The sequence below is a fragment of the Somniosus microcephalus genome, unplaced genomic scaffold (assembly GCF_052327205.1).
Source record: "Somniosus microcephalus isolate GS21.2 unplaced genomic scaffold, FLI_Smic_1.0 unresolved_chr9, whole genome shotgun sequence".
Classification (NCBI taxonomy): Eukaryota; Metazoa; Chordata; class Chondrichthyes; order Squaliformes; family Somniosidae; genus Somniosus; species Somniosus microcephalus.
The window spans coordinates 14,309,305-14,319,699 of NW_028225187.1; positions in this window are offsets into that span (position 1 = coordinate 14,309,305).

Consider the following 10,395-nt stretch of genomic DNA (forward strand, 5'->3'; position numbering starts at 1 on the left):
TTCCGGGGTATAGAATCTTCAGGCGAGACAGAGGGGGGTGTAAAAGGGGAGGGGGTGTTGCAATACTAATTAAGGAATCAATTACTGCTGTAAGGAGGGATGATATATTAGCGGGTTCCTCTAATGAGGCCATATGGGTAGAACTTAAAAACAAAAAGGGGGCAAGCACTTTGCTGGGAGTGTACTATAGGCCCCCAAACAGTCAGGGGAGATAGAGGAACAGATATGTAGGCAAATCTCAGAAAAGTGCGAAAATAATAGGGTAATAATAGTGGGGGATTTCAACTTCCCCAATATTAATTGGGGCAGTCAGAGTGTGAAAGGCTTAGAGGGTGCAGAATTCTTAAAGTGCATCCAGGAGAGCTTTTTGAGCCAACATGTAGAAAGTCCTACAAGAGAGGGGGCGGTACTGGACCTAATTCTGGGGAATGTAGCCGGGCAAGTGGTGGAAGTGTCAGTAGGGGAGCATTTTGGCGACAGTGACCATAATTTGGTGAGATTTAAGGTGGTCATGGAAAAAGACAAAGACGGCCCGGAAATAAGGGTTCTAAATTGGGGGAAGGCCGATTTTAATATGATAAGGCAGGATCTGGCCAAAGTGGACTGGGAGCAGCTGCTTATAGGAAAATCCACATCAAAACAATGGGAGACTTTCAGAAGGGAAATTGAGAGAGTACAACGCCAACATGTTCCTGTAAAGGTCAAGGGTGGGACCAACAAGCAAAGGGAACCTTGGATGACAAGGGATATACAAAAATGCATTAGAAATAAAAGGGGGGCTTTTGGCAGTTACAAAAGACTAAAGACGGAGGAAGCCCTAGAGGAGTATAAAAAGTGCAGGGGCATAATTAAAAAAGAAATTAGGAGGGCGAGGAGGGGCCATGAAATAACACTGGCGAGCAAAATAAAGGAAAATCCTAAGATGTTTTATAAGTATATTAAGGGCAAGAGGATAACCAGGGAAAGAGAAAGGCCCATTAGGGACCAAAGTGGCAATCTGTGTGTAGAGCCAGAGGATGTAGGCGGGGTTTTAAATGAATTTTTTGCATCTGTGTTCACTATGGAGAAAGACGATGCAGACATAGAAATCGGGCAAGGGGACTGTGACATACTTGAACATATTAGCATCGAGAGGGAGGAGGTGCTAACGGTTTTAGCAGGCCAAAAAGTGGATAAATCCCCAGGCCCGGACGAGATGTATCCCAGGCTGCTGTGGGAGGCAAAGGAGGAGATTGCAGGGGCTCTGACACTAATTTTCAGAACCTCTCTGGCCACAGGGGATGTACCAGAGGACTGGAGAACAGCTAACGTAGTATCATTATTCAAGAAGGGTAGCAGGGATAAACCAGGGAATTACAGGCCAGTGAGTCTAACATCTGTGGTGGGGAAATTATTGGAAAAAATTCTGAGGGACAAAATTAATCTCCACTTGGAGAGGCAAGGATTAATCAGGGATAGTCAGCATGGCTTTGTCAAGGGTAAATCATGTCTGACAAATCTGATCGAATTTTTCGAGGGGGTGACTAGTGGGGTGGATGAGGGAAATGCTGTGGATGTGGTTTACATGGACTTCAGTAAAGCTTTTGACAAAGTCCCGCATAGGAGACTGGTTAAGAAGGTAAGAGCCCATGGGATCCAGGGTGCCTTGGCGCGTTGGATCCTAAACTGGCTGAGTGGCAGGAGGCAGAGGGTGATGGTTGAAGGTTGCTTTTGTGACTGGAAGCCTGTGTCCAGTGTGGTACCTCAGGGATCGGTGCTGGGTCCCTTGTTGTTCGTGATCTACATAAATGATTTGGATGAGAATGTAAAAGGTATGATCAGTAAGTTCGCAGATGACACGAAAATTGGTGGGGTGGTAAATTGCGAGGAGTAAAGCCTCCGGCTACAGGACGATATAAACGGGTTGGTCAGATGGGCGGAAAAGTGGCAAATGGAATTTAACCCTGAAAAGTGCGAGGTGATGCATTTTGGACAGACAAATAAGGCAAGGGAATACACAATGAGTGGTAGGACCCTAGGAAGTACAGAGGGTCAGAGGGACCTTGGTGTACATGTACATAGATCCCTGAAGGCAGCGGAGCAGGTAGATAAGGTGGTTAAAAAGGCATATGGGATACTTGCCTTCATTAGCCGAGGCATAGAATATAAGAGCAGGGAGGTTATGATGGAGCTGTACAAAACGCTGGTGAGGCCACAGCTGGAGTACTGTGTGCAGTTCTGGTCGCCTCACTATAGGAAGGATGTGATTGCTTTGGAGAGGGTGCAGAGAAGATTCACCAGGATGTTACCTGGGATGGAGCGCCTCAGCTATGAAGAGAGGCTGGACAGGCTGGGGTTGTTTTCCTTGGAGCAGAGAAGGCTGAGGGGGGACCTGATTGAGGTGTACAAAATGATGAGGGGCATAGATAGGGTAGATAAAGCGGAGCTTTTCCCCTTAGTGGGGGGGTCAATAACAAGGGGGCATAGATTCAGGGTAAGGGGCAGGAGATTTAGAGGGGATTTGAGGAGGAACTTTTTCACCCAGAGGGTGGTTGGAATGTGGAACTCAATGCCTGAAAGGGTGGTAGAGGCAGGAACCCTCACAACATTCAAGAAGCATTTGGATGAGCACTTGAAATGCCATTGCATACAAGGCTATGGACCAAATGCTGGAAAATGGGATTAGACTGGACAGGGATGGATGGGCGGCGCAGACACGATGGGCCGAAGGGCCTCTTTCTGTGCTGTAAAACTCTATGACTCTATGACTCTATGAAGGGATGGCCAGCACATGGCGAACCACTGTTGCCAGCATTCTCGCAAAGAAGAGAACAGCTGTCAGTGTGCCGAGGAACCTTGATGTGTGGATCCAGAGTGATGATTCCACCCAAACTCCAGGATAAAGTGCTAAAGGAGCTTCACGAGGGGCATCTGGGTGGAGTGAAAATGAAGAACCTAGCCAGGGCGTTTGTATGGTGGCCAGGTATCGATGGAGACATCGAAGAAATGACCAAGAGCTGCCTAGGATGCCAGAAGGTCCAAAACGCTCCACCACAAGCCCCTCTACATCCATGGGAGTGGCCCTCATCTCCCTGGCAAAGGGTACACATCGACTTTGCTGGTCCATTTATGGACTCAACGTCCTTAATCGCGGTTGATGCACACTCCAAGTGGCCGGAGGTAATAAAGATGTCCTCCACCACCACGGAAAAAACCATCACAGTATTAAGGACCATATTTGCCAGGAATGGGCTGCCGGAACAGATCTGTTCTGATAATGGACTGCAATTTGTGTCCGAAGAATTCAGGAAGTTCTTAAAAAACAATGGGGTTAAGCACTACACGTCTGCCCCATACCATCACGCCACCAATGGATTGGCTGAAAGGTTTGTCCAGACCTTCAAGAAGGCCATAAAGGCCATGGGTAATGAAGACATAAAACTTCAGCACAAGGTGGATAACTTCTTGTTCGCATACAGGAATCCAACCAAACTCCCGCCATGATGTTCTTCAATAGAAACCTAAGATGCCGGCTGGATTTGGTCAAGCCCAACATCAGAAGGGACGTGGAGAACCGGCAGTTTCAAGGCATGAATGAAAGGCCAACTAGAACCTTCCAGATAGGTCAACAAGTTTTGGCCCGGGACTACCGTACCGAGAAATGGCAGCCTGGAACTATCTGCACATGACTAGGACCACTGATGTATACCGTGGACATCGGAGACAGCATAATAAGGCGCCATGCTGACCAAATCATAGAGTCATCCAAAAAGGGACAACCTACACAACAACTCTATATGCCGAACGGTGAAGTAGAGATACCCATATCTACCTCCGATCCGGTGATACTGGAACCCGATGAACCCGACACTGGCATTCAAGCCGAATCAGCCTTGCCAAAAGAACCTACTACACCACCAGAAACGACTACACCACCGAGGCGTTATCCGGACCGAGTCAGGAAGCCTCCAGAGAGACTGACTTATAATTAATTAACTACAGCAATGTGTATATTATTTTTCTTATAACATGTAATTAATAATTACTTAAAATATGATGTACTGGTTAGCTAAAAGGGGAGGAATTGTAGTGTATGTGCCTTTAAGAGCCCCATATGTGCTGTAATGCCGGTAATGGCCACTCGGGCTATATAAGCCTGTATATTGTGTTATATCCGTTAGTACCCCTCCAGACTTTGCTTAGTAAACACCTATGAACCAACTCCTGTCTTCAGTGTCTCTATCAACACACGGACACTACAATCTCGACCCCTCCAAGCCCTTCATCCCGACGGCCCGCCTCGCTAACTTGGCGTGGCTTGGAGCCGTCGGGAATCCCACACTTCAACATTAAAAATAGGGATTAGGCTAAAAACTGCCTGTTAACTACCTGTTAGGCAGTTAATTGGCACTAATCCCCGTCCCGCCTCGGGGAGGCGGGTCCCAGCGCGGGGCGGGTACCCGCCTCCTTTGAAGCAGGCATGGAGGCGGGTTGGGGGCGGGATGGGTTCGTGCCCCCTGATTTTGGGATTTTAAACCCCCCACACGCCTCCAATCCCGCCTCCACGGCCCAATGAAAATCCTGCCCATTGTTGTGTATGTACCTTTAAGAGAGTAACTGGTCTCAGACTGCAGTACCGGCAGTGACCACCCCTGTATAAAAGGCGCTAGTGAGCCTCTGTTGTTTTCAGTTTCCCGATTGACTCCTTTCAGTAAAGACGTGTTTTGTTCAACTCCTGCTGTCCGTGTCTCAATCATTCACGGACATAATACTGGCGACGAGCAGATACGAACCTACCTACAGTCTGCACCACCTCCTGGGATCCATTCCTACAGCGAAGTGAGCAGAGGTCGAGGCCAGAAAGAAAAGAAAGTAAGAAGCAGTAGAAACGGGCGTCGACCGTGGGTATCCGCCCTGTGTTGCGGAGTTGAAGATTGCTGGAGAAGCTGTCGGAAGCGGGGCCTGGTTCCTGTCGACGGTGCTTCAGCTAATCGGGCTGGTGGCAGGTAGTGCACTGATCCTTCCTGGGCTGCGGCAGTCGCGAACTCGAGCGGGTGGTTTGCAACGGGGCCGAGCAACGTTGTCTGGAAGAAGAGAGAGAGAGGGTGGAGCACACAGGGCGTGGCCGGTGCTATGAAGCCGGGCTGCGTATAGACCCGCGAAGAGGGAGGCAAGAGTCCCACAGGGTTGTTCCACGACGGGAAAATAATAAAAAAAGAAATATTAAACGCGCAAGAAACCGCGAGGAGCTGCAGGTTGCAACGGGAACCGCGGAAAGCAGCGCTAGCAACAGCGGGGAAGAAGGCAAAGCGCGGGAGGCGCCATTTTAATCAGCGGGGAAGAAGGCAAAGCGCGGGAGGCGCCATTTTGTTAAATCGGGGAAGAAGGCAAAGCGCGGGAGGCGCCATTTTAGATTTGCAAGATGCCGAAGACTGGCTGTATCACTGCTTTTGATAATACAATAGAGGACTGGACCACGTATGTGGAAAGAGTCGAGGTATATTTTGAGGCAAACAAAATAGCGGAGGAGAAAAAGGCATCGATATTGCTAAACTTAATGGGCGCTAGAACGTACGGCCTATTGTGGGACCTGATTACTCCAGCCAAACCGAAGGTGAAGAGTTTTAACGAAATTGTTGCTGTCCTACAGGAACACCTAAACCCTGCACCGCTGTTGATAGCAGAAAGATTTAAATTCCACAGGAGAACTCAGCATAAAGCTAAGAGCAATGCTGAGTACCTTACGGAACTACGCAAGCTATCAAAGCACTGCCAGTTCGGAGCAGGACTGGCAGATACCCTATGGGACAAATTTGTCTGTGGACTCCTGAGTGAAGGAACACAGAAGAAGTTACTCTCAGAGAAAGAGCTGACGCTAGATAAGGCTTTCAGCGTGGCAGTATCGTATGAAGCAGCAGCCAGGGGAGCTGCAGAAATTCAACAAAAACCACAGGAATATGGCACCCACGAAATGACACGGGGATTTGCAAAATGTTATCGCTGCGGCAGAAGTAACCATGACCAGAAGGACTGCTGGTCCAAAGACAAAATATGCAGGCAATGCGGGAAGATGGGACACATTGCACGAGTTTGCCGGTCTGGGAAGAAGACCAGCGACAACAAAAAGGCTACTAAGGACCCGTACAAGAAAGTACAAAAGATGACGGACAGTAGTTCCGAAGACCAGATGAGCGATAGTGAATCTGGGAACAGGAGACTAAGCTGTCTCAAACTTCACAATGTAATCGCAAAAGAGGATCACCGAACCATTTGGGTCACCCTCATGATAGCAGGGTCCCAAGTTAAAATGGAATTGGATACAGGATCAGTGCTAACCGTCATGAATCGACGAGACTACGAGCGGCTATTTTCACACATACCCTTGAGAGAGACATCCATCGTCTTGACGATGTATACGGGGCAAAAAGTATACCCCAGAGGAAAAATAAGGGTGCCTGTCGAATACAACGGCAAGAAAATACGGAAATTGTATCTCTACATACTGCCAAATGGTGGACCACCGTTATTGGGACGGGAATGGATCAGGAAGATAAACTTAGATTGGCACTCCATTCATGCAATGACGGTGGACGGTAAAAAAGATGAAGACGTCACTCCTGGACGATTGTCAACAATCTTAGCTAACGCCAAGGAGGTATTTCAACAAGAACTGAGCACGCTTAAAGGCGTAACCGCCTCGATAAAAATTGAAGAGAATGCAGTTCCCACGTTTTTCAAAGCAAGACCGGTACCATATGCAATTCGCCCAGCCGTCGAGGCAGAGCTGGAGAATCTGGAGAAGGCAGGCGTGTTGTCTAAGGTTGACTGGAGCGAGTGGGCGACACCCATCGTTCCTGTCATGAAGAAAACGTTAAGCAATAAGTCCGGGGAGCCAAGGAAGATTTGCATCTGTGGGGATTTCAAGGTGATGGTGAACCCAGTCCTTCACACAGTACAATATCCTCTTCCAAGGATAGAAGACATCTTCGCCTCGCTGTCTGGGGGGAAGCATTTTACAAAAATTGACCTAGCACAAGCATATTTGCAGATGGAGGTTGAAGAGTCCTCTAGGAAGTATCTCACGATAAACACTCACAAAGGTCTTTACCAGTATCATCGATTGGTATTCGGAGTAGCATCGGCTCCGGCGATATGGCAAAGAGCGATGGAACAAGTCCTGCAAGGGATTCCGGGGACTCAGTGTTACTTGGACGACATCCTTGTGACAGGTGAAGATGACAGTGAACACCTTAACAACCTAGAACAGGTGCTCACTAGACTACGGGAACATGGGCTGTGAGCCAACCGCCCCAAGTACGAATTTTTTAAGAAACAGATATCGTATTGTGGCCACGTGATTGATGAAGAGGGGTTACATAAGTCCCCTGACAAAATTGAAGCAGTTGTTAAGGCCCCAGCGCCTGAAAATGTGTCGCAACTGAGGTCATTCCTCGGATTGGTGAATTACTACCATAAGTTTTTGCCGAATTTGTCGACAATTCTGCACCCACTGAACGCCCTGCTACGAACGGGGGTAGCATGGAAATGGAGCGATGATTGTAAGCGGGCCTTTCAGAAGAGTAAGGACTTAATCACGTCTAGGGAAGTATTGGCTCACTACAACCCAGCACTGCCGATCAGACTGGCATGTGATGCGTCTCCCTACAGCATTGGGGCGGTACTGTCACATAAATTCCTTGATGGTTTAGAGAGGCCGATAGCTTTTGCGTCACGCTCGTTAACTTCTGCCGAGCGTAACTACGCCCAGATTGACAGAGAGGCCCTCAGCCTAGTGTGGGGGGTGAAGAAGTTCAATCACTACCTGCACGGTCAAAAATTTACTCTACTAACCGATCATCAACCTCTTGTCTCCATTTTCAACCCTCAGAAGGGCGTACCGATAATGACAGCACAAAGGCTGCAGAGGTGGTCCCTTTTCCTAGGGGCACACCAATATGACATCGAATACAAAGGAACTAAACAGCATGGACATGCTGATGGATTGTCACGCCTACCGTTGCCGACGGTGGAAGAAGAAGACCTTGCAGTGGATCCAATGGAGTTATTCCACTCGACCATAGTCGAATGTCTCCCTGTGACGAATGCAAACATAGAAAAGGAAACACGGAATGACCCGACACTATCACGGGTCTATGATTTAACGGTGAAGGGATGGCCAGCACATGGCGAACCACTGCTGCCCGCATTCTCGCCGAGAAGAGAACAGCTGTCAGTGTGCAGAGGAACCTTGATGTGTGGATCCAGAGTAGTAATTCCACCTAAGTTGACGGATAGAGTGCTCAATGAGCTTCATGAGGGTCATCTGGGTGGGGTAAAAATGAAGAATTTAGCCAGAGCGTTTGTGTGGTGGCCGGGAATCGATAGAGAAATCGAAGAGATGACCAAGAGCTGTGCAGGATGCCAGAATGTCCAAAACGCCCCACCACAAGCTCCTCTGCATCCATGGGAGTGGCCCTCATCTCCATGGCAAAGGGTGCACATTGATTTTGCTGGTCCCTTCATGGACTCGATGTTTTTAATTGCGGTGGATGCACATTCAAAGTGGCCAGAGGTAATAAAAATGTCCTCAACCACCACGGAAAAAACTATCACAGTTTTACGAACCATATTCGCCAGGAATGGGCTGCCTGAACAGATTTGCCCTGACAATGGACCACAGTTTGTGTCTGAAGAGTTCCGGAGGTTCTTAAAGAACAATGGTGTTAAGCATTACTGTAAGGGGTCGTTTTAACGAGCTTATGGTGTGCTAGATCGGTTTTGATTTCGCACTGCTCGTGAGCGGTTCCGAAGCGCTCCCCCCTCACCGGTTCTAGACACTGGGCTTATTGCCAGACAACCTTGATGTGTGGCCCAACTTGTGACTCGGAAGACAAATGGATCAGGTGAGACAAGGTGAGTTTTAAATCAGAAATATCTTTATTTTCAAGGAGAATAAACACAGAGAATGCAAGAATCAATTTAGACAAAAATCATTAGCACGACTCTCAATGGGAACTAAAATTTAACACACAAGGAATAACTTTGACTATCTTAAATCATACAACAATTCTTAATCAGCGGTATACTAAACCGGGGGTGGGAAAAGCGCACGGACACATCGAGGGATAAATCACACTCCTGAATTACAAAACCCTTAATGTTACAAACCCTCCCATTGCTAAAATATACCTCAACTATGTCAGTTAGGTAGAGTTGGGCCTTTATACTCACCAGAATTTTAAAACCCTCCTGGACCTTGGTACTCCTTGTTACGTCCGGGATCTCCAATCTTCCTTATGGGACCGGCTCCTGGACCCGCTCTCCTGCACAAACTTGGAAGTCCTCTGAACTCCTTGAGCCGTCTCCTCTTCCGCATGGTCTTCGAACTCCTGATGGTATCTGGACTTGGACTTCACTGCTTCTGGTGAATCTTGTGGATCTGTCTGAGTCTGGCTGAATCTCTCTCCTGCACAATCTTGAAAGTCCTCCGAACTCCTTGAACCGTCTCCTCTCCACTTGGCCTTCGAACTCCTGATGGTCTTGGATCTGGACTGAACTTCTGAATCTGCTCTCCTGCACAATCTTGTGGGTCCTCCTCGCTCTGTCCTTGACCTCATGTCTGTGTGAATCTGTGATGGATCTGTCTGAATCTCCCTGAATGAATGTATGTCTTGCTGTCGATTTTCCCTCAACAGTTATACTGTTTCCTTGCCCTTATCTCGGCGCCAAATCAGGGGTTTTCTTTTGTCAAGGTAATGGGCAGGCTGCTTTGACAAAAGCAAGTACTTTATTTTAATGTCTTGTTAATGAAACTGATGGGATCTGTCCTGTGTCCCTCTGAGTTTGGTACAGATAATGTTTTTTTTTCTGTGCTCAGCGATTTCAGAGATGGGTTTGCGTTTTGCTAGCAATTAGCGCACCTCCAGGTGCAAATACTTTTGTTTACGAGTTTGTTACTGCTGTAACCATATTATCATCTCAATAGCAGTAAGTTCTGGAATCTTCTAATCGGTGATGACTCAGGCTGCTGTAAGATACTGCTGGTGTGTCCTTTTGAACTGAGCCATGAGAACTGCCAACTCCATCTTGTGCTCTCACAATGTGGCCATTTCAGGGGTTTTACCAATCTAGACTGGATTTTCTGGATTTTGCGAATCCTACATTACACATCGGTGGCACGGTGGCATAGCGGTTAGCACTGTTGCCTCACAGCGCCAGGGATCCAGGTTTGAATCCGGCCTCGGGCGACTGTCTGTGTGGAGTTTGCACATTCTCCCCGTGTTTGCGTGGGTTTCCTCCGGGTGCTCCGGTTTCCTCCCACAGTCCAAAGATGTGCGGGTTAGGTTGATTGGCTATGATAAATTGACCCTTAGTGTTAGGGGGATTAAATACGTGGGGTTACGTGGATAGGGTGGG